At 42.0% G+C, this 22,410-nt stretch overlaps 1 non-coding gene across 1 annotated transcript; it reads left to right on the forward strand.

The window, feature by feature from the left end:
• Window positions 1-6,215: 6,215 nt before the first annotated feature.
• LOC141572952 (U6 spliceosomal RNA) lies at window positions 6,216-6,318 on the forward strand. Its single transcript, XR_012498542.1, has one exon. It is a non-coding gene; the product is annotated as a U6 spliceosomal RNA (small nuclear RNA).
• Window positions 6,319-22,410: the final 16,092 nt, after the last annotated feature.

The following is a 22,410-nucleotide window of genomic DNA, read 5'->3' on the forward strand; positions in this document are numbered from 1 at the left end:
TTAAAGAAGTAGAACACACATATACTTTCTACTACTTCTCTTAGTTTCTCCAAAACCAACTTTTAGGTCCCTCTTCTAACAAAACATGACCACTACTCCTCCTTGAAACAACTAAAGATTCTTCCAGAAAGATGAGTCATTGTGAAATGGGGGGGGTCTCCCCTTCAAGATACGAAAGGAGGTCACATTTGAGATGTGCCCCAGCTTCCTCAGGTGAAACCGACAAAGGATTTTCCCACAGGAATAATGACCAGAAGGGGTTGAGTCCTCGTCCTAAGCTATTCCAGGTCCCTCTGGCTTTCTGAATGATGACGTGTCCAGCAAATGAGAGAAATTAAACACTGGTTTATTAATCTGCACAAGCATTTGCTTAAACTCCCTGATTAAAGGATTTGGGTCACTCTGTGATGGGGAACCCATCTTAGGCCTGAGACTGAAGTGGGATTTCCTGCTGCCTTTGCAAATATGAAATATGGGTCAGGTGTGTCTGGGGAGGAGAGAGACAGAGAGAGAGAGAGAGAGAGAGAGAGAGAGAGAGAGAAGACTCCAAGCCCATGAACCCAGTCACGTGGGAGAGCACGACAAGCCTGCGAGACAGTGGCGGGTCCTCACCACCTACGGATCCAGCCATCCTGCCCAGTTAGGAAAAGAGGCCGAACAAAGAGCATGGTCTAACCAATCTGCTGCTCCTCTTCCCTGGAAGGAGCGAACAAGGAGAAAGGGGGCCATAGAGAGAAGGAGACCTGAGCAGTGGGAGGTAAAGCATTCTCCCCATGCTCCTGGCTATAGATGTCATTCAGTTATAGTACGTGGTTAAATGGGCTTTTGTACGTCTGCCGGGAACATTATACCATGGTTTCTATGGGGAAAGGTGCTCTGATTTCTAACCGAGTGACTCATCAATGAACTGGACTGCAACACACCAAGCATATTTAGTTGTTTTTCAAAAGAACTGTGTGTACACCCTGTATTGTGACAACCTGTAGGAGTCACTGCTTTGTCAACAATGGCTGGCCCGTCCTCCCCAAGTTCTACAGAATAAGAGCTTAGATGCATTGTCTTCTTAGACTATGCCAGGAAGTATTATGTATTTCAGCAAATATACAAATTGGAAGATAATCATTTATGAGGCTAGTGAATCAAAGGGGAAATAAATCTAGAAATAATAGCATTTTTTTCTGGTTTAAATTCTACTGCATTTCTTCACTGTACTAGAAAATGATTTTATCAGTTGGCTTTCAGTATATTATAAAGCTGATCCCAAAATTCAGTAGCTTAAAACAAAACCTGTACAACTCACGTGCCTAGGAAAGGGAATCTTCCAAGGCCCCTAAGGCTTAGCCTCACTGTCATTTCCATTTCATCCTATTGCCCAAGGCCAGTCACACAGCTAAACCCAAAGTCAAAGCGAAAGACAGCCTGCTCCTTTGATGGGAAGAATTGCAAGGCCGATGGCAGACGGCAGGGATGGGAAGGGGCAGAGAACCGGAGCCCCTGGTGCACCTACCACCAGGATCCTTGGTCCACAAACTTAGATGAGATGCTACTCCTTGAAGATTCAGGCGTCTCTGTGACTGTGGGGGGTTAGGGTTCAGGGGAAAGGGAGTGGGGTGAGTTTTTCAGTGACATGTCTTGCTGTTTACGGATTGAAGACTGCCTGAGCTGCAGTATTTTAAAGCATTTGATCCACTGGTCTCACAGAGGGAGCTGGCGCCCTCTTTCTCCTCAGAGCTGTGACAACTAGAGGCAGCCAGGGTTACTGTGATGATAAAATTAAAATAAATGCCATTTGGCTCTCATATAAAAGGTGCTGATTACTGAAAATTATCTTTTCTCCTCATCTCATCCTCCCTGTCCACCCTCTGTGCCTTATTTGCAAGCACTTTTGCACACATGTGTATCTACATAGACAGGTGTGTGTGTGTGTGTGTGTGTGTGTGTGTGCGCGCGCGCGCACGCGTGCTTAAAATCTAGGCCTTTCTATTTTTGCCCCTTGAATCCATGTTATGTTATTGGTGCAGCAAAAGGTATTTGGGACGTAAAGCTTCACGAATTCAGTAGCAATCGTCCTGAGTTCTTATCTGACTCATCAAGTCATACTTACTGAGGGTATCAGGTACGGACTTTCTACTTCCTGCAGCACATTTGTGTAGGTGTATTATTACCAGAAACCCTCCCAAACGCTACCTAGCATTCTACAGAAATGACTAGGATAAAAGAAAAGAAAGATTGAAACAAAGAAATGTGATTGTTTTTATGTCTTACCATCAAGAATATCATTTTAGTTAAAATGAGACCATTCAAATGAGAGTAAACAAATTTAAATAAAGAAGAAGTTTTGATGATTTCTAAACTGAATGAGGTTTTTACCTGATAAAATCTACAAAGCGGAATATTTATCCTCAAAAATATCATTACTCATGCTTTCATACCTTCAAATATGGTAGATTTTTAAAAAACTAACTGGGTTGAGAGCTTTTTAGGATACCTGGGCTCTGTGTTTAGAGAAAAGAAAGTTAGTTCAATTATACATTGAATAGCCATTTGTTAAATTACAAAGTTAATGAGGCTCCATCTCTCTTCTCCCTCGCTTTAAATTTAGAGCTTCGTCTAATGGAGGAGAAATGAAGTAAACAAACAAGCAAAATCACACTTCAGCACCTTCCTGTTTTTCTACACTGCCGAATACTGGCCTCCACCAGCTCTGCCCATTTGGGACACCCCACATTACTACGACCACCTCCACTGACACAATGAAATCTTACAAAGATCTGCTGTGTGTATTTCTCCTGCAGGAAAATCTACAAGAATTGCAGAAATCTTGATTCATTGCTTCTCAAAGTGTCACCATCTGCAAAAATCTACACAACATCATCCTGACTTGTCATATTAACCAAGGTTGCAGTGTCTTCTGTAGGTAGCATTTGGTAAAGACAGTGAACAAATGCACCTAGAGCAGCTATGCTCAGCTTCTGCTTCCATTTACACGCGCACGCACATACACACACAGCCTAAAAGCAGCTGGGAGAGAGGCAGAATTTGTGTTTGATTTTATTTTTAGACAGAGACTGTCTGAGGATGCACTCATGCGATGGCTGGTTCTGACTAATACAAATGACTAGTTCCACGAGTTTTATGCACACACGTAGATAATGGCCAAGGAAGCACAGTGACAGGATGCTGGAATTGCAGGGTCTCAAAGGTCACTAGTCCACATCTGTCATTTTACTGATAAAGAAACCTAAGTCTTTGACTGTCAGGAAAAATTTGAAAGACATTTAAACAAGAAAAAAAAAAATCACAGTGTGTCCTGTCTAGCACACCGTTCCAGGTTGTCTATTTCTACAGGGGCCCCAGGCCAGTGTTTCAGCTATTTTACAACTTAATAAGTCTTAGAAAACTTATAGTAATGCACATAATTCTTGTCCATAGAAATGAAAATGAATATTTTCATGTGGATTATAATTGATTATGGCCCTGTGGATAGTAACCAGTTTTCCATCTGTTAGCAAATTCTTTTCAACATTCCTAATGACTTATTTAATGTATATATATGTGTGTGTGTGTGTGTGTGTGTGTGTGTATACTTTTGAACCAGTTGTATTATCTTGCTGGTTCCCTCGTTAATTAATGTATGAAATAAAATCACAGCCACTGTCTTAGTTCCCCATTTAGCATATCAAGGGACAGACTTGGCCAAATAGAGTCCAGAGTTTTACTTTGGCGGGGGGGTGGGGGGGTGGGGTTCCAGATTGGAAGGGGAAGGGGCCGGGGAGCTTGCTTCTTCTGTCCTCCTATGACTGTGGGGGAAAAAAGGAGCTAGAGGCAGCAAAAGGCAATGGTCAGATGCACGTCTCAGTGTTGGTTACAGGAAAATAAATAACTAAAACTCTGGGTCTTGTTATAAAGGTGGTTTCCTGAACCCAGTCTGGTCCTACTGAGTCAGTCTATGACTGACTATGAGCCTCATGCTCACTCAGGTTTGAAAATCAGTATTCTAGACTCACCAAATACTGTGAGTCTATTAAAAAGGGAGGGGAAATGTGAATTAAATGAAGCAAGAAGAGAAAACCCTACCACCCTGATCTAGTCCAAATTTGAATAGGGAATGAAAGAAAACTAGAAAACTACACCCTATGACTTTGGTGCCAGGGCTTCAAACACAGGTATATTTTTGGCAGGATTATCTTGTATTTCATTTACAGAAACTACCAGAAAAGTGTTTTCCTGTGCTTCTCCAAGCACAGTGAGGGCCTCATCTTTGATGCGATTTCTAATGAGAGCTGCAGAATCCCCCAGGCAGCCCCTGCCTCAGCAGGGAAGGAGTACAGCCAGGATCCTTCTCTCATGGGGATCTGTTCATTTTTAGAATTCTCACACAAAACTGTTCTTTGAGATCTTTTCATTCGCTTGGTGATTCAGCACTTACACTTAAAACACTAGATCTAAGAGAGGAGATACCTAAGCTTCACCCACCCTGTAAAAGTCATGCTTTTTCACGACAGAAAATAATGTATGCTTACAGCCAAACGCAGAGGCAAACTGTGCAGGGTGCAGGTCACTCTAGGGTATCCAGGGCTAGACTGACTTGAGCTCTAGAGCACGCTGAACATACCTCTGGTCTTAAATGTTCTAAAAGCATCAGTGTAACCCAATTAACTAGATTACAGAAGCCTTGAATGCTGTAGATGTTAGTTGACATTAGCTGTTTCTAAATTCTTGGGTGTTCTGTGCTTACTGAAGAGTCAGTGAGATTCTTTCTATTAGGTCTTTTTGTCACTGTAAAAACTAGCTACATTGCTCAATACAGGCTGCAGACCACAAAGGTAAGAAGCCCCCCATGCCTTTACTTAAAGTATTAGCTGCCCAGAGCAGCCATAACAAAGTACCACAAATTGGGTGGATTAAACCAAAAGAAATGTATTGCCTGACAGTTCTGGAGGGCAGAAGTCTGAAATCCAGGTGTCAGCAGGCCAGCATTCCCAATGAAACATGTAAGGGAATACATCCCCACCTCTTCCGAGCGTCTGGTGCTCTATGGGCAATCTTTAGCATTGCAGCTCCATAATTTCAACTTCTGTCTGTCGTCACATGGCATTCTCTCTCTGTCTGCATGGCCATATTCTTATAAGGACATCAGTCCACATTGCAGTAGGGCTCCACCCAATTCTAGTATGACTTCATTTTAATTAATTAGGTCTGTAACAACTCTACCTCCAAATAATATCTCCTGAGGGATTTGCCCCTCACCCTGCTGGTGAGGCAAGGGGCACATGTATATACTAAGCCAAGCTGAATGACTTAACACCACCACCTTCCCACCTTCCACAGGCACCCAATTCAGGCAAAATAGTAGGCGCTGAATCAAAATTGATCAGGAAGGAAAAACCTAGAGAAGAAAAGAGAAGGTCCAGATAAAAGTGAGACAGACAAATAGAGCAAGAAAACTCAGGAAAAAAATCACCTTAAACATTTTTTTAAACACTACACAGAAACAACAGGAGTTGTGAAAACAAAACATCCTTCTGATAATCAGGAAAATTAAATTCACATAAAAATAAGTAGCAAAAATGTCAAGGTAAAATATCATACAAGGATACTATGTGTTCTCAAAAAAAGTACTATTGGAGAATTTTTCACATCTTGTAAGAATAAATTAAATCATTTTGCCACCTTAAAATTTCATGACTAGAAAAAATTCAAAATCTTCAAAAATTATTTTCAATTTTGACATAATAAAGACTGTAGAGCGAAAAGAAAATGAAATATATTGTTAAAATATTTATAAAACATTTAATTTCACTAATCAACTTTCAATTTGTGACTACAAAAATTATTATAATAATTATTAATTTGTAATTATTTTTCAGATTTATTTTTTATTTCTAGTTCTTTTTCTCATGGCAATATTTGGTTTGGACTTTGATTTCAGCCAAATATTAACTTTAACTCCTGGCCTTTTAGCATTTTAAAAAAATATATATCAGTGCACCTCAACCCTGTATGATTTATGATCTAGATGACAAAACGAGAACATGGACTCCGAGGGGGCTGCTTCCTCCCAAAAAGAGAATGAGAGAAAGGGGTTGGACTATGCACCCTCAACCTCTCTTTCTAGACTCATCAATCAGATTAAGTCTTTATCAAATACATTGTGCTGTTTAAAAACCACCTGAAAATTTAGTGGCTTAAAACAACAATTGTATCTGTTCATAATACAGTGGATAGTGCGCATACTAAAATTGGAACAATAAAGAGAAGATTAGCATGACCCTTGCACTACATGGGACACAAATTCATGAAGTGTTCCATATTTTTAAGGGGTCAATTCATCAAGAAAATACAACAATTATAAATGCATATGCACCCAACATCAGAGCACCTAAATATATTAAGCAATAGTAGCAGATCTGAAGGGGTAAAATAGACAAGAATACAATAATAGTACCCCACTTTCAGCAGTGGATAGATCATCCAGACAGAAAATCAACAAGGAATGTTGGAGTTGAACCATACATTAAACCAAATGAACCTAACAGACATTTATAGAACATTCTATCCACCAGCAGCAGAACACACATTCTTTTCAAGTGCACACAGAGAACATTCTCCAGGATAGATCATCTGATAGGCTACAAAGCAAGTCTTAGAAAATTTAAGAAGAAATCATACAAACTATCTTTTCCGACCACAATGGTATAACTAGAAACCAACAAGAGGAAAGTTGGAAAATTTACACGCACGTGGAAACTAAACAACACACTCCTGAACAATCAATGGGTTAAAGAAGTAATTAAAAGGGAAATAAAAAAAATGTCTCAAAACAATTAAAAATGGAAACAGAGCACAACAAAACCTAAGGGATGTTGCAAAAGTAGTTCTGAGAGGGAAATTTATAGCAATAAATGTGTATATTAAGAAAATATAAAAAAATCTCAAATAAGCAACCTAGTTTTACATCCCAAGAAACTAGAAAAAGAAAAACAAACTAAGCCCAAAATTACCAGAAGGAAGGAAATAACAAAGATCAGAGTGGAAATAAATGAAATATAGACCAGAAAAACAATAGAAAAGATCAACGAAACTAAGAGCTGGTTTTTCAAAAAAGATAAACAAAATTGACAAACCTTTACTAGAGTAAGAAAAAAAGAGAGAAGACTCAAGTTAACAAAATCAGAAATGAAAGAGAAGACATTACAAATAATATTACAGAAATTCATGGGACAAGAGACTACTACGAGATATTCTAGAAGAACAAATTGGATAAGCTAGAGGAAATGGATAAATTCCTAGAAACATACAAACTACCAAGTCTGAATCAGCAAGAAACAGAAAAGTTTAACAGACGAATAATAAATAAAGAAATTGAATCAATAATCAAAATCCTCTCAACACAAAAAAGACAGAAGCAGATGGCTCTAGTGGTGAATTGTACCAAACATTTAAAGAAGAATGAACACTGATCCAAACTCTTCCAAAAAATTAAAGAAGAGGGAACACTTTCAATCTTCTTCATTTTATGAGGCCACATTACCTGGATACCAAAGCCAGATAAAAATACTACAAGAAAAGAAAACTATAGAACAATATTCCTGATGAATACAAATGCAGAAATTCTCAACAAAATATTATCAAACTGAATTCAACAATATAGTAAAAGGATCACCACCATGACCAAGTGGGATTTATCTTTAGGATGCAAGGATGGTTCAACATACATAAATCAATAAATGTGATATACCACATAAATAGAGTGAAAAATAAAACTTATATGATTATCTCAATAGATGAAGAAAAATCATTTGGTAAAATACAGCATCCTTTCATGATAAAAGCCCTCAACAAATTTGGTATCAAAGAAACATACCTCAAATAATAAAGGCCATATATGACAAACCCACAGCGAACATCATATTCAATGGTGAAAAATGGAAAGCTTTTCATCTAAAATCAGGAAAAAGACCAGGGTGTCCACTGTCACCACTTGCATTCAAAACAGAACTGAAAGTCCTGGCTAGAGTAATTAGGCAAGACATAAAATAAAAGTGATTCAAATGGAAAGGAAAAACTAAAATTGTCATTATTTGCCGATGATCTTATATATAGAAAATCCTAAAGACTCAACCAAGAAACTGCTGGAACTAATCAACAAATTCAGTAAAGCTGCAGGATCTAACATCAACAGAAATCAGTTGTATTTCCATACACTAACAATGAAATATCTGAAAAATAAAGAAAACTATCCCATTCACAATCACATTAAAAACAGTAAAATACTTACAAATAAATTTAACCATAGAAGTGAAAGATCTGCACAATGAAAACTACAAGACTTTGATAAAAGAAACTGAAGAAGACACAAATGGAAAGATATCTTGTGTTCATGGGAAGGAAGAATTAATATGGTTAAAATGTCCATATTACCTAAACCCATCTATAGATTCAATGCAATCCCTATCCAAATCCTATGGCACTTTTTACAGAAATAGGAAAAACAATCCTAAAATGTGTATGGAACCACAATAGACCCTGAATAGCTAACACAATCCTGAGAAAGAACAAAGCCAGAGGCACCATGCTTCCCGATTTCAAATTATACTACAACGCTATAATAATTAAAACAGTATGGTTGGCATAAAAATAGTTACATAGACCAACGGAACAGACTAGAGACCCCAGGAATAAATCCCCACACATTTGGTCAACTAATATTTAACAAGGGAGCCAAGAATACTCAATGGGGAAAGAATAGTTTCTTCAACAAATGGTGGTGGTAAAACTGGATAACCACACATAGAAAAATGAAATTGGACCCTATCTTACACCATTCACAAAAATTAACTTGAAAAGGATTATAGACAAATATAAGACCTGATACTGTAAAACTCTTAGAAAACATATGGGAGAAGTTCCTTGACGCTAGTCTTGGCAATGATTTTGGATATGACATCAAAAGCTCAAGCAACAAAAGCAAAAATTGACAAGTGGGACTACACCAAATCAAAAATCTTCGGCACAACAATAAAAACACTCAACAGAATGAAAAGGCAGCCTATGGAATGGGAGAAAATGTTTACAAACCATGTATCATATAACGGGATAATAGTCAAAAAATATAAAGAACTCATACAACTTGACAATAATAACAACAACAAAAGATTAAAAATGGGCAGAGGAACTGTAGTCATTTTTCTAACGAAGACATACAAGTGGCCAACAGGTACACAAAAAGATGTTCGGCATCAGTAGTCATCAGGGAAATGCAAATTGAAATCACAATAAGATATCACCTCCCACCTGTTAGAATGGTCATCATCAAGAAGACAAGCGATAGCAAGTGCTGGCAAGGATGTGGAGAAAAGGAAACCCTCGGGCACTGTTGATGGGAATGTAAATGGTGCAGTCAGTATGGAAAACCGCATGGAAGTTCCTCAAAAAGTTAAAGATACAACTACCATATGATCCAGCAATCACATTTCTGGACACACACACACACACACACACACACACACACACACGACATACATATACATATATGTCATATATATATATATACATATATATGAAAAAGAGAATATTGAAAAGTTGCCCACACTCCCATGTTTATTGCAGTATTATTAACAATAGCCAAGATATGGAAGCAACCTAAGTGTCTGTCAGTGGATGATTGGATAAGGAAGTTATGGCATACTCATATACAATGGAATATTATTCAGCCACGAGGATAAAGGAAATACTGTCATTTGCAACAACATGGATGAACTTGAGGGCATTACATTTAGCGAAATAAGCCAGTCAGAGAAAGACCAATACTCTATGGTGTCATTCATGTGTGGAACCTATAAAAGCTGAACTCGTAGAATCACAGTAGAAAGGCAGTTACCAGAGCCTGGAGATAGGTGCATTGCAGAGATGTTAAAAGGTTCACACTTGCAACTAGATGTCAGCTTTGGAGAGCTCATGCACAGTGTTGTGATTATAGCCAAAAATTCTGTAGTATACACTCCGCAGTTACTAAAAGATTAGATATTAAATGTTCTCACCACAAAAAAAGAAATAATTACGTGACATGATGGAGATGGTAGCTGAAGCCATGGTGGTCATCGTGTTGCAATATACGCGTATGAATGTGTCAGATCAACATGCTGTACACCTTACTGTCACATAGTATTATATGTCAATCATCTCATCAAAAATCCTGTGGGTCATCAATTTACACTGGACCTGGCTGGGGGTCTTCTGCTGGTTTTGTCACACATGTAGCTGCAGTCACCTGCAGCTCACGTGGGGCTGGATGGCCTACGGTGAGCTCGCCTGCTCATCTGGTGGTTCGTTTGGGCCCTTCTCTCACGTGTCCTCTCTTCGTTATGAGGTCTAGTCTGGGCCTCTGTACGCAGTGGCAGCACACTGGGCTGGGCCCACGGCCACTGGAGGCTGAGAGCTTCAGAAGCCATCACTCACACTGCCTGCTGCTGGTGAGAGTAAGTCACAGGCCTGCCCCACTGAAAGGCTGGAGAAATTAACCCCACCTCTTGGTGGGGGCTTGACTAAGTCACAGGTAAAGGGGCTGGGGAGGAGGAATTTACTGTGACTGTGTTTGCTAACCGCCCTCCCCAGAGTCCACCTGCTTTCCTGGGACAGATGAGAAAAGGGACAGAGTGGCCAGCAGGGCGACAGGAATGGGGCCCTCGGGAAACTGAAGGGAATGGCAGGGGAGAGGGGGAAGTGTCTGTTGTTCTTACTCACTCCACAAACTGGTAACATTTTACAGTAGAGGATTCCTATCAACCTACGAGTAGCAATTTCAGACAGCTGCAGAAAGTAATATTAAGTCTAATAACATTACTCTCTGCTTATAACTATCTTTACATCTTTAAAAACATAATCAGTAAATATATTGGGTAGTGATTCTAGACATATATATATATATATATATATACTTGTTAAGCTTTGGGATTATTCAAAGAAGTTTAATTAAAGAGAGTTTAAACATATTTTTCTCTTTATGTAAAAGGAAAGTCAATGAGTATACTGGGAAGTGAGCTGAGATTTCCATACCACAGAGTTTATTGTTAAACACTTGCATAATTAAGGAAAGTTTCAAACTCAGTTTTCCTCTTTAGGGCTTTACAAATTGGAGAGATATTTCTATTTTTACATGGTTTAGATGGTGGCATCATACCAAGGAGTGGGGAGATGGCTATTGCTAACCATGATTCATTTTGCCTCTGTAACCACAGGGCCAACTTGCTTCTTAATGAGGAAGGCTGCTAACCCATCATAACCCCATGGATTTGGCTGCTGAGTAAAAGGAAATTGACACCTGCGTCACTGGCAGTGGCCGAGACAGAGGAATCAAGACAGGGTTAGTGAGAGCAGGCTGTGGGTACACCACAGAAGCCAGTGCCTCTGGGGCTGCAGGAAGTTTGCTCAGCGACCGCTCCAAACTCACTTTCCTTTGGGAGAGTCCAACATTCATGAGAGAAACTGGACCAGGAGTGGAAAAAAGACTGTCTCGAATGGCCGGGCCTTGGTTTCATGGGCTCGTTGGTGTCGAGGCTCTGCTGTTGTGTGACGTAGTCACACGGGGAAGGGGCTGGTGCACCTCCCTCTGTATGTTTTCACCTTCTTGTTCTGAATCAGGCAAACTGCAAGGTGGGAAAACAGAGCCAGAAGGGGAAATGGAAAGACGGTGCCTCATCCCTTCTGCTCGACCTCTGCAGGGCTTTCTTGGCACAGCGACCCAGCGGGAAGGAGAGTGCACAAAGCAGCTGCTAGTGTCTGGGGGCTGTCTGTGTGCACGAACGTCCCAGAAAGACTGTCCTCACCTACAGTTTCTCTTCCTTCCCACTTCTGCTAACAGTGGGCAGGATGGCTTTCCTCTCTCTCTCTCTCTCCCTTCCTCCCTCCCTTCTCTTTTTCTTCTTTTAAAAAATATTTCTCATGACTCTTCACGGTGACACTTAGCAAAAAAGACCATGATTGAATGTGACTGGAGTCCACACAGCTCAGGACATTCACAAAGTCATTTTAACCACGAAAGCCATCAGAGATGAGACTCAGAATATCTTCTGAGGTGTGTGAGGAATTCTGAATTCTGCATGTCTTCTATTCTGGGTATGCATGTGAATATATACACACATAACCTTAAACTGTTTTTTTCTCCTGAGTCTCGGAGAATCATAGCAAGACTGGGTCCTCAGAAAATCAGTATTTTGAAATACTGCATTTTATGTCTTTACTAAAGACATATCTGATATTCAGTCTGCCTTGTTAAAAGCTGTAGTAGTTTTGCATATCACATTATCAGTGAAATCAGATATATTACAGAATCATACACCTTAAATCTATGTAACTTTGCTAACAACGGTGGCCCCAATAAACTTTAATTAAAAAGAAAAAAAAAAAACTGTAGCACAGCAGAAAACTTGCTTTTGGGTTATAACATGATCTTCAGTCAATGGGAGATGATAACAACTGCTTTCTACTTATAAAACATTTGTTTTATGGGCTGAGGTTTATGTAGTGCATCTGTATCTAAATACTACTAGAGAGAAAATGGACCCCAATATAAAGCTCCGAGGGAAGGCTGACACTTCATTTGTCACGGAGGACACTCCGGGACTTGATCACTCTGTACACGAATAGACACTCAGAGGAGCTGACGACTGGCTCCTGAGACATAGTTAAGCAGCAAGATGACCAAGTCGTGGTTTGAGGGGGTTTGTGTTCCCTTTGTAGAAATGTGTCCTGATCATATTCTGGAAAGGTATGGTAGGAATCCCTAACTCCTTACCTCCTCACATCAGGCAGAGTGTGCTACACGCTTGCGTCTGTGTCATCTCCACGGTCAGTCCTACTCCGTGGTCGGCAGAGGTTCATCCCAACTCCTTTCTAGTAATCGTACTAACATCGGTCACATTGCTCTCTATTCTTAGCCTCCTTACAGGATGAGGAACCTGAGGCAAAGAGAGGCCGACACACGTGTCCGAGGTCACGCCCTCGTAGGTGGCGAAACCTTAGTCTTCCTCCAGACCCACGACATCACATTGCATTTGTGCTGTGACGTCAGCACAAGGGGATTCTACTTAACTCATACTCCCAGGTGACAGAATTTTCATGCAAGTGGATTGAAATATTTCATGTCAAGAGGCAGATTAAAATGTGTACGAAATAGAACAATTCCACGGGAATGGAGTTGAGCATGTCACCTCCTTGCTTCAGAATCTCCCGTGGCTGCTTATTGACTCACACCTAAGTGACGAGGGAAGAAGTCAGTTCCAGTGAGGAATCAGTACGTGCAGTGATGCACCCTGACGTTTGATGTTGGACATGAAATGCGGGCGGCCACATGTGACACGAGCCCAGGTCTCACCTGAGCGGGGTCCTCTGGTGAGCTCCGAGGTGCCTCCTTCACACCACACGCAGGCTCCATCATCTTATGATCAGAGGTTTCAGTGTCTGCCAAGTGGAACGAGACCTGAAGCAACCTGAGCCCTGGACCCTTCTGGACCTTTGTATATTTTCTCCAATTCTAACAGTAACCTTTTCACCCCCAGCTAATTCAACATCAATTTATTTTAGGTACTCGATTTTATCAATTCTTTCCAAAACATTCTCCTTAGCTGTCATAGAAATTATTCCATGATTGCCCCCTCACCTTTATATTTCACCAGGTTACACAGCATTTCATTAAATGCTATACTTCCAGTTACAAATAAAGAAGGCACAAATAGGCGTAGGAGCAAAGGGAACTGAGTCTTGCTCAGCTCTGGCCTCGGATGATGGGAGAAGGAGCAGGCAGCCACCGGGGGGTCAATGAGCACGGGCTGCAGAGCCAATGAGGAGCAGGGGTTATCTGCAGGGCTCGCTTGATTGGACGTCTGTTAGGAGAGCTCCCGCAGTCCGGGCTCCTCAGTATGGTGTCTGCAGCCTCAGCCACGACCCAGACTTGCCTTCCCCGGCCGCTCCTCCTGTTCTCCTGCATATGCCTCACGGACTGTCAGTGAAGACCTTAGTCACGCGTCTCCTGCCAGAAGAATCCACACTCCCCTGCGTTACATGACAGTGTGTCCAAACCCTCCCTGCCTTTGTTGGCAGTTCCCCTGCCTACACCTTCACTGTTTCATAACCAATCCCTGGATACATTGAACAAAGCGTTTCTTGGGACGAGAGGAAGACAGTTCTTAGATATAAATCCCCAATGGCTCGCTCACGTGGCTAGTTCTGCATATCAAACCTGCCATAGGGATGCACACAATGACATCTGTAAGGTCTCGGGGAGCTGAGAGTGTGGCTGTCTGCTTGGGGACTCTGCTCTCTCTTCTCCCATCTGCGTGGTAAGCAACAGCTTCTTAATCGAAACATTTTATTCAGTATTTCTGTAACACCGTCACACTGCACTCCTCCACGTGTTCTGACACTCTGGGGTTGGGCTTCTGCTCCTTTGGCTGTGCTGCTGCCTTTCCACCAGGAGTGTCCTTCTCACCAGCATGTGAACACGCTGAAAACTTGCTCACGCTTCAGAGAGAACAATAACCAACCAACCAGGTGGTATATACAACATAAAACTGCATACAGCCCTGTGTGTCTGTCGTTGACGGAATGCGCATACGCAGCGTAGGTGGGTTGTGGGTTACAACACCAAGGTCCGTGTGAGTTGACACTGTAACGTTTGCACAACAACAAAACTGCCTAACAGCACATTTCTCATTAAGCACCACATGACTGTACATACTGCAAACTTTCCCAAAGGATCCCCAAGGAATTTGAAAAAATTCAAAGTAAATATAAAACAGGACAAATGAAAGAAAAAAATTTGCTGGTGAATATATGTGTTCAAGAATTTGGATTGCTCTCTTACCTCAGCAAAGTTCTCAAATCGGTTCTTGGTTTTTCTTAATTGAAAAGGTAAAAGGGCCCTATAAGTTTTTATCCACTAAGAGAAAGAAAGCTTGTTTACCTCCAATGACTAATTCATTTCTTATACAAAATTCAGACCACGTAACACTAAATGTCACCTTTAACAAATGGGCACGAAGACAAGGCCGTGACCGCTTTGCTGAGATAAATCCATGGCCCCTTGTTAGAAGTCTTTTCGTATTGTTGCCAGGCTCTTAGACATCAGAACTTTCTGACGGATTCTCTCCTGCCAGCACTGCCGGGCGTGTCAGAGACTCCCCGGGGGCATCGCCGAAGTGAGTTCACACCAAGTGGGACCCATGCTGCTCTGTCACTGAACAGCTAGTTGACCGATCAGGGTACTTAACCTCTCTGATTTTTCATTTCCTCATGGGTATAATAATTAGACACACAAAACTGAGAAAATACCAATCACAGTGCCTGACACATATAAGTTGGCAATAAGACACATATAAGTTGGCAATAAAAGGTATTATTATAACTTTTCCGAAAACAAAAACAGCCAAAAAAAAAAAAAAAAAAAAATCCAAACAGACAAAACAACAACAAAAACTCTTTGTTCTCCCTGGCTTCTTTTCCTCTGACTTAAAAATGCACAGGTCTCCTTAGTCCTCGGAAACCGGGGTTTGCTGGTGATGTGTCTTCTACCAGTTCAACGTTCTTTCCTTCCTGTTGGCATCTCATTAACACTTCAATGAGATGCCATCAGTCAGGAAATAACATTAAATGGCTCTCCTGAGACTTCATCTTCACTCTGTTGAAACTTCAAGATGCCCAGTCACTGTCACTCTGCAGCATTGGGCAATTTTAAGGGACCTTGAGATTTCCTCTTCCTTGACAAGCCCTACTTTCTTGTCCTTCTCCTGCTCTTCCGTTTCTTCTCTCTTCTCCAATGTCTCCTATCTCAGCTCTGTCCCAGTGGTGATTATTGCCCAAGGAGCTGTCCTCACACCTCTGCTTTTCATAATCTGCACTCTCACCAAGTAATTTTATCTTTATGTAGATGCCTCCCAGATCTTTCTTTCTAGGCCGGGTTATTCCTCGATTCCGGCTGCAAACTGCTTAACTTGAATGCGTAATAGATATCTCAGACTCAATGTCCCGAAGCACATCATGTTCCCCAAATACAATCTCCCTGTGCAAGTTTCAAAGCTTTAAATCATCTTTGATTCCTCCTTATCTCCCCACATCGAATCTGACATGAAAACCTGTCAATTCTTCCTTTCTCAGGAAACTCAATGTGTCAATTCCCTTCGTTCCCTCCACCACTACTGCTATCGCTTACCATTGCATTCTTGGATTATTATAATTTTCCCAACTCCTGTTTCCTTCAGTCTCAATCTATTCTGCATACTACTACCAAGTTATTATTCTTTTAAAAAAACTGATCTCACCAAACACCTCAAATAACTTCCCATCTCAAAAACATACAGGACTCCCTAAATTTTATAGGCACATAGACAACCTACTTTGGTATTCCAGAGTTAGAGTTACAAGAATTGGATTTGCCCTTTTAGACTTATCTACAACTAATTCTTAACATTAATATGTACTGAAATAAAAATAGCCTACTCATAATTATTAAAAGCCCATGATGTCTTCAGACTCCAGCATCTATTCCCTGTCTTTATCTGCTTCCCTGACTTTTTTTTTCTTTTTTTAAAGGACAAACCAATTCCACCCACCCTTCCCTCACTTATCAGTCCACTTGTTTGCCAAGGTTCTGGGTCCAACTCTTGGAGTACAGTGTGGTCCCCAAGCTCGGTCAACCGATGCGCCAACCCCTCCTTGGTTCCAGAGATTGTGTCAGGGGTGAGTATAGGACCTATGAGTGTTCAATTACAGTAAGTCCTAGGATTTGTGCAGACGCTCCTGACAAAAAGAGTCAGGACGGGATCGACTAGGCTGCACGTGGACGCCCCAGGAAGGATGGGATTATTTAGGACCGGGGGGAGTCAGGACCCACAGCCTCTGCTTTCCCCAGGCCCGACTCACTGCTGTTGGGCTATTTTTACATCTACCTGACAGGATGGTGAACAGACTAAGGGATGAGTCAATGTTAGAAGCATAAAGAAGACAATAAAGAACTAGACTTTCTGGGAAAGTGACTCTAATCATCCCATAGATTTATATCACTCTTCACTGTGACTAGTAGGGGAGGAACTGTCAAATCTTTAGAACTTGGAGGAAAGAATTTTACCAGCTTTGGCTGCAATAAAAATTGCTGTTGACTTGTAATACCACAGTCGGAGTTGAGGCAACAATTTCCCCTCTAAAAAGTCCCTTAAATATAGGAAACCAGGTTCTAGTTTATAAAAAAACATAAAAATTTCTGGCTAAGCCAGGGAGAGAAGAAGAGTTGTGTCTGACATGGTTCATTAAGGGACCACTGTACTTACTCTGATAAGGTAGAAAATGGGACGTGGGGCAATGATCTTTTTCTAGGGAATATCTGTGATTGTGATGGTTGATTTCATGTGTCAATTAGGCTAAGTCATGGTGCTCATAAATTTAGTCAAAGATTATTCTAGATGTTTCTGTGACAGTATTTTTTTAGATGACATTAACATTGAAATCAGCAGATTACTAGTAATCTTGTAATACCACTCCATAACATGAGTGGGGCTCACCCACACAGCTAAAGACTTTAATAAAAAAAGTCTGGCCCCTCTACCCCAAAGAGGAGGGAACTACCAGCATATTGCCTTGAACTTCAGCACCAACTCTTCCCTGTGCCTCTAGCTTGTCAGTCTACCCTGTGGCTTTGGGACTTGCCAGCCTCCGCAATCACATGGGCCCATGCTTTCAAATAAATCTTTCTCTTTCTTTGTACACATATACAGCCTGTAGATGCCAATTCTCTAGAGAATCGTGACCAACACCCTATCCTACACAAGCTTGGAAACGTCCCTGGGGAGTGAATTCATGATGTCTCAACACTGACTCTTCTCCCATTCCACCTTCAGAGACAGAATATTCTAATACCTCTGTCTCCCCTGGAGAGAAATAATGGGCCTGATCTATAGACAACGAGAAAGGACAAATGAAACCAAACACAAAATTCATTTGGACAGAATAAATTTGTAGGACAATATGCGATTTCTTTGTATGAATTAATTTTAATACCTGCACCCCCAAAAAAAATTTAAAAAGGAGTGAAAAGAAAAATTTTAAAAAGGAGGAGATAGAGGAGAAGGAGGGGAAGAGAAGAAAGGGCAGGAGAAGAAAGAGAAATGAAATTATTAAAATGAACACTAGGTTAAAAAAAAAAATCTGAAATGTAAAAAAAGCATCCGTCCAGGATGAATCAATAGGTCGGCCAAGCCCTTTTCTAGTAAAATGATATTTGGTTGTAAGAAAAGCAACCACAAAGGGTTTTTTCTTTCTCGCTCTCTCTTTAAAATGTTTTTTTTTTTTTAAATTTAAGATTTGTACATTGTCTATTTCAGACTCTCATTTAAACTTTCTATAGTGAATCATCCCCAATGCATATTTTCTTGGTAATGGTAGTGAATCACTCTTTTAAAATGTTTTAAGTACTTAATGTTCCTTAGCATTCCACACAGAATAAATTTGCTACACGCGACTCTATGTAAATACTGCTAAATAGCATTATAAGACCATCATTTTCCACAGAACTGAGAACTTAAATGAGATACGACAGGATGCTGTCCTATTGCTGACATTCCTGAAAATATATTAATTGTTGACAAGACCAGGAAGCAGATTAGCGTAGCATCAAAAGTCCTGAACTAGAAGTCAAAAAACCTAGACTTAGTCCCAGCTGTCATGGGCAGGGTCGCCCCTGCAGAGCCACTTGACATCTCTGAACCTCAGTCACGGCCTGATCCATAATATCCGAACAGTATTATGAGCATGAGGTGAGAGATTCTTTTGTATGAGAGTGCTTGGTCCAGAGAGGGATTCAGCTTCGCTGACACCACTTAGGGGAGCGTGGAATCAGTAATGTTATGCACAGTGAAAACACGTGGTGGACGAGGTGCCAGAGCCAAGCGGACATGGAAGGGTCTTGCCCAGGCGCCCTGCGCTGAGAACAGTTGGCATGAAGAACTGAGCGGCTATTCGGGGGGGACAAGAAAGGCTCTGCCTGGGCCCGCGTGGTTTTCCCACTGTCACAGGCTGGGGAGGGGTGTGGGACGTTCCGTGGACCTGAACAGAGTGAGAAGGCACCACTGGAAGAGTCCACGTGGCCTGGGGGCCCGGCTCTCACCGATGCAGGTGGAGGACGTGGTCCCTTCGGGGAGGGGGCCTCGGACCGGCAGAACCAGAACGTTGGAAAGCTTGCTTCTAAGGGACTGTTCCAGATATTTCAGGAACGTTGCATAGGAAGGGATAACCCTGCCATCAAAAACTCAGGTGTGGATAAAATACACATCTCTCTGAAGTGTTGAAAGGATTATACACGTACAGGACTTGGCACTGCGCTTGGTACCTAGCAGGCCTTCACAGAACACCACCTGTCATTACATTTCCTGTTACCATCATAAAATGGGAGAAGGAGGTGGGGAAATTCAAGCCCATGGCAGAGGAGGGCCCTCTCTGGATTATTTCTGAATCAATCCGGAAATGGTTCAAAACACTTGGTTTTCTCTGGACGAGCAGATCATATTTGTAAAACAGATGTGGCTTCGAGGACTCATCCGAATGATGAGAATGGCAGCAGGGGGCGGGGAGGGGCAGGGAAGCATGAGGGGGGACGCATGACCCCCACAGCCGCCATGTGCACCCCCTGTCCCGTGAGAGCCCAAGGGTGGCACGTGTGCACCTGTGAACCAGGAGGACAGGATTACGTGGGAGCGTCTAGTCAGCGCGCACTTACTTGTGCGTTTTGGGCAGAACGGGAAGGGGATCTCAGAAGGCTTCCTGCAGTCCAGGCACTGAGCTCAGCACTTGACCCACTATCCCTTACTTAACACTCACGACGGCCGCAGTCTAAGGCTGCAGCCTCCCTCCCATGTGATGTAAGAGGAGACCTGTGCAGACGCATCAGTGACTCTCCCAGCCGGGACTGAAATCAGTCCTCCCGCCGCCCTGCTGCGTCTCCCCCACATCAGGCTCGGCGACTGCGGGGGGCGGGGGTCCCCTGTCCGTGCTCTCCCCGCCCAATGTGCACGCTACGCGGCGCTCTGCCGTCCGACTGACCGCTCGCCAGCACTGACCTGGGTTATTCGAAGGTTTCCTCGGAGCGCTGCTCACCGTTATGGTCATGGAATCGCTTGCTGTCTCTGAGTGGCCAGTACTGGTGATGGCACATAATTAGGCAGCCTGCGCTTTCTTTGGCCACAAACCACTTGTGACACTACAAAGAAGAAACAAAGGGAAATCGAGTATACAATAATGGTACGCGTGTTAAATGCCCAAAGTCTGAATTTCTTGGTTTATCCTCGCCCCATACTCTTCTCAAACGTGCCCTCCCCTTTGGTAGTTACGTCTGCAGATTTCATACCTCACACACCCACTAACATTAAGCATATTTCCTCTATTTTAAACTGGATGTTTTTTCTTCATTTTAAAATAATGTTATCTAAACTTAATAGGTTAAAATATTGACTGTAGTGCTAACAATCTCTCCAGTTCTGCAAGCTATAAAAATGCAACCAAGCAGAGAAAAATTCTGGTTAAGTTGGCAAGATTGATATCCTTTTCTAAATTAAAGAAGAAAGTTAAATTGGGATCTCCATATTATTGTGTCTCATTAATTCTTGTCTCAACATGACAGAATTCATTGGAAAGAAAGCGTCCTTGAAGCATTCTGTCGCTTCAAATATACTCATCTTTAATTAGAAATATTTCCAGGTAACTAAAATTAGGTCATACAAAACTTTCCAAAATATTACACTTAAGATTTTGGTTGACTTTTGACATCTCCATCGTGTCTCTATCCAAAATGAAGAAGAATCCATATCATAAATTTCAGTAGTTTTTATTCAGAATCAAACTCTCACATTTACTGTAGCTCCCAGAGACATGTGCCTCAAAGAATTACTTTTTGAGAGAAACGTTCAAAGAATGTGTGAGTCGTTTTCCAGGCAATCACCCACTTCATTCTCTGATGGTTAGGAGTTTTAGCAGTTCACAAGTAAAAACATCACTTGTTCTTATTGTCACAAAACCTGGATCTTGAACGTGAAGGCTCAAAGCAGCAGAGCATGGTTGTAAAAGGTGAGATGCTAGAAACCATTCTGCCACCTTTCATTTCGGTGGCTTCCCACCACTTTTGTTCACTGATGTTTTATGTGCTATAGGTGTCCGCCTTCACAACTTTCCATTTGCGTGGAATTCCATCTGTTTAATCAAACTGAAACAAATTGTAGTGTCAAGGTCCTTGTACCTTAAAAGATTTCCTTCCTATTATCTTGTTAACCCATTGCATCATTCAGAAGAATAAATAACCGAGCTCAGCACACAGGAAATGTAACAACAACAACAAAAAAAAAGGAAATAGAGAATATTAAGATATATGCATGTATGTATCACATACTAGGCACACAAACAATATATGGTCTATGTAACAGAAAACAACCCAGTAATTTATTAAACACAAACAGTGATATGTGCCTAGTGCACTTAAAATTATGAACGCTGCTAATTAAAATGTGGACTTTTCTCCTCACTTTTCAACGACAATAATAAGTAAGATGTAATCCTGAATTGGTGTTAGAACTGTGCAACAGGACTGCACACTCACTTGTGGCAGCTCCGTGTGTAGAGAATGGAGCCGATTCTCTATGGCTGATTTCATCCTCCTTGTGAGCCCCGATTCTGCTGGATAGAGGGGACATTCGGACACACCCACAAATAACTGATGATTTAAACAGCATCTTTTCCGTCTAAACTCCAGCCTATTCAAATATATGGTGCCATCAATCAGAGCTGGTTTAATGGTTGCTCTTTGGTGATTCGGTCCTTCAGTAAATGCTCATTCAGAATTCTCTTTATCTCCCTTTTGGGTAGCAGCTTGGCATGTGAGGGGCTTCCCTGTGTTCTCTGGGGCACCCCTGGCGACACACTGGCTGGTATCCTCTGTGGTCTGGCTGCCCTGCCTCTGCCCCTGGGCGTGTTGCCGGAGGCTGTTCTGAAGCCTGAGACTGGTGTGACCCATCTGCGCTCTCGGATTGGTCTGAGACCAAGGATTCCCTCTGGTGACTGCAACCCGGCTTCATAGCCACTTTGCTCTTGCCTGGGGCTTCCTGTCAAGTGGGACCACCGCTTCCTTCTGCAGCCTCCTCCGGCCAGCAGGAACTTCTGAACGCTCTGTGCTGTGTGAGTGCCAAGGGCAGCTTGAGAGGGCCCGCTCCGCCTCTGCCAAAGTGCCGCCTAGCCCCACGTGCACTACAAGCCAGCCCTCTCCCACCGTCACTAACAGGAGTGGCTGCTCCACTTCTCTAGCACAGCTGTCACTGCTGGGACTTCAGCCAAGGGGAGGCGGCCAGAAACTGGGTCTTTCCTTGCCTGCCTCTCTTCCCC

Source organism: Rhinolophus sinicus, linkage group LG07 (assembly GCF_036562045.2).
Source record: "Rhinolophus sinicus isolate RSC01 linkage group LG07, ASM3656204v1, whole genome shotgun sequence".
Classification (NCBI taxonomy): Eukaryota; Metazoa; Chordata; class Mammalia; order Chiroptera; family Rhinolophidae; genus Rhinolophus; species Rhinolophus sinicus.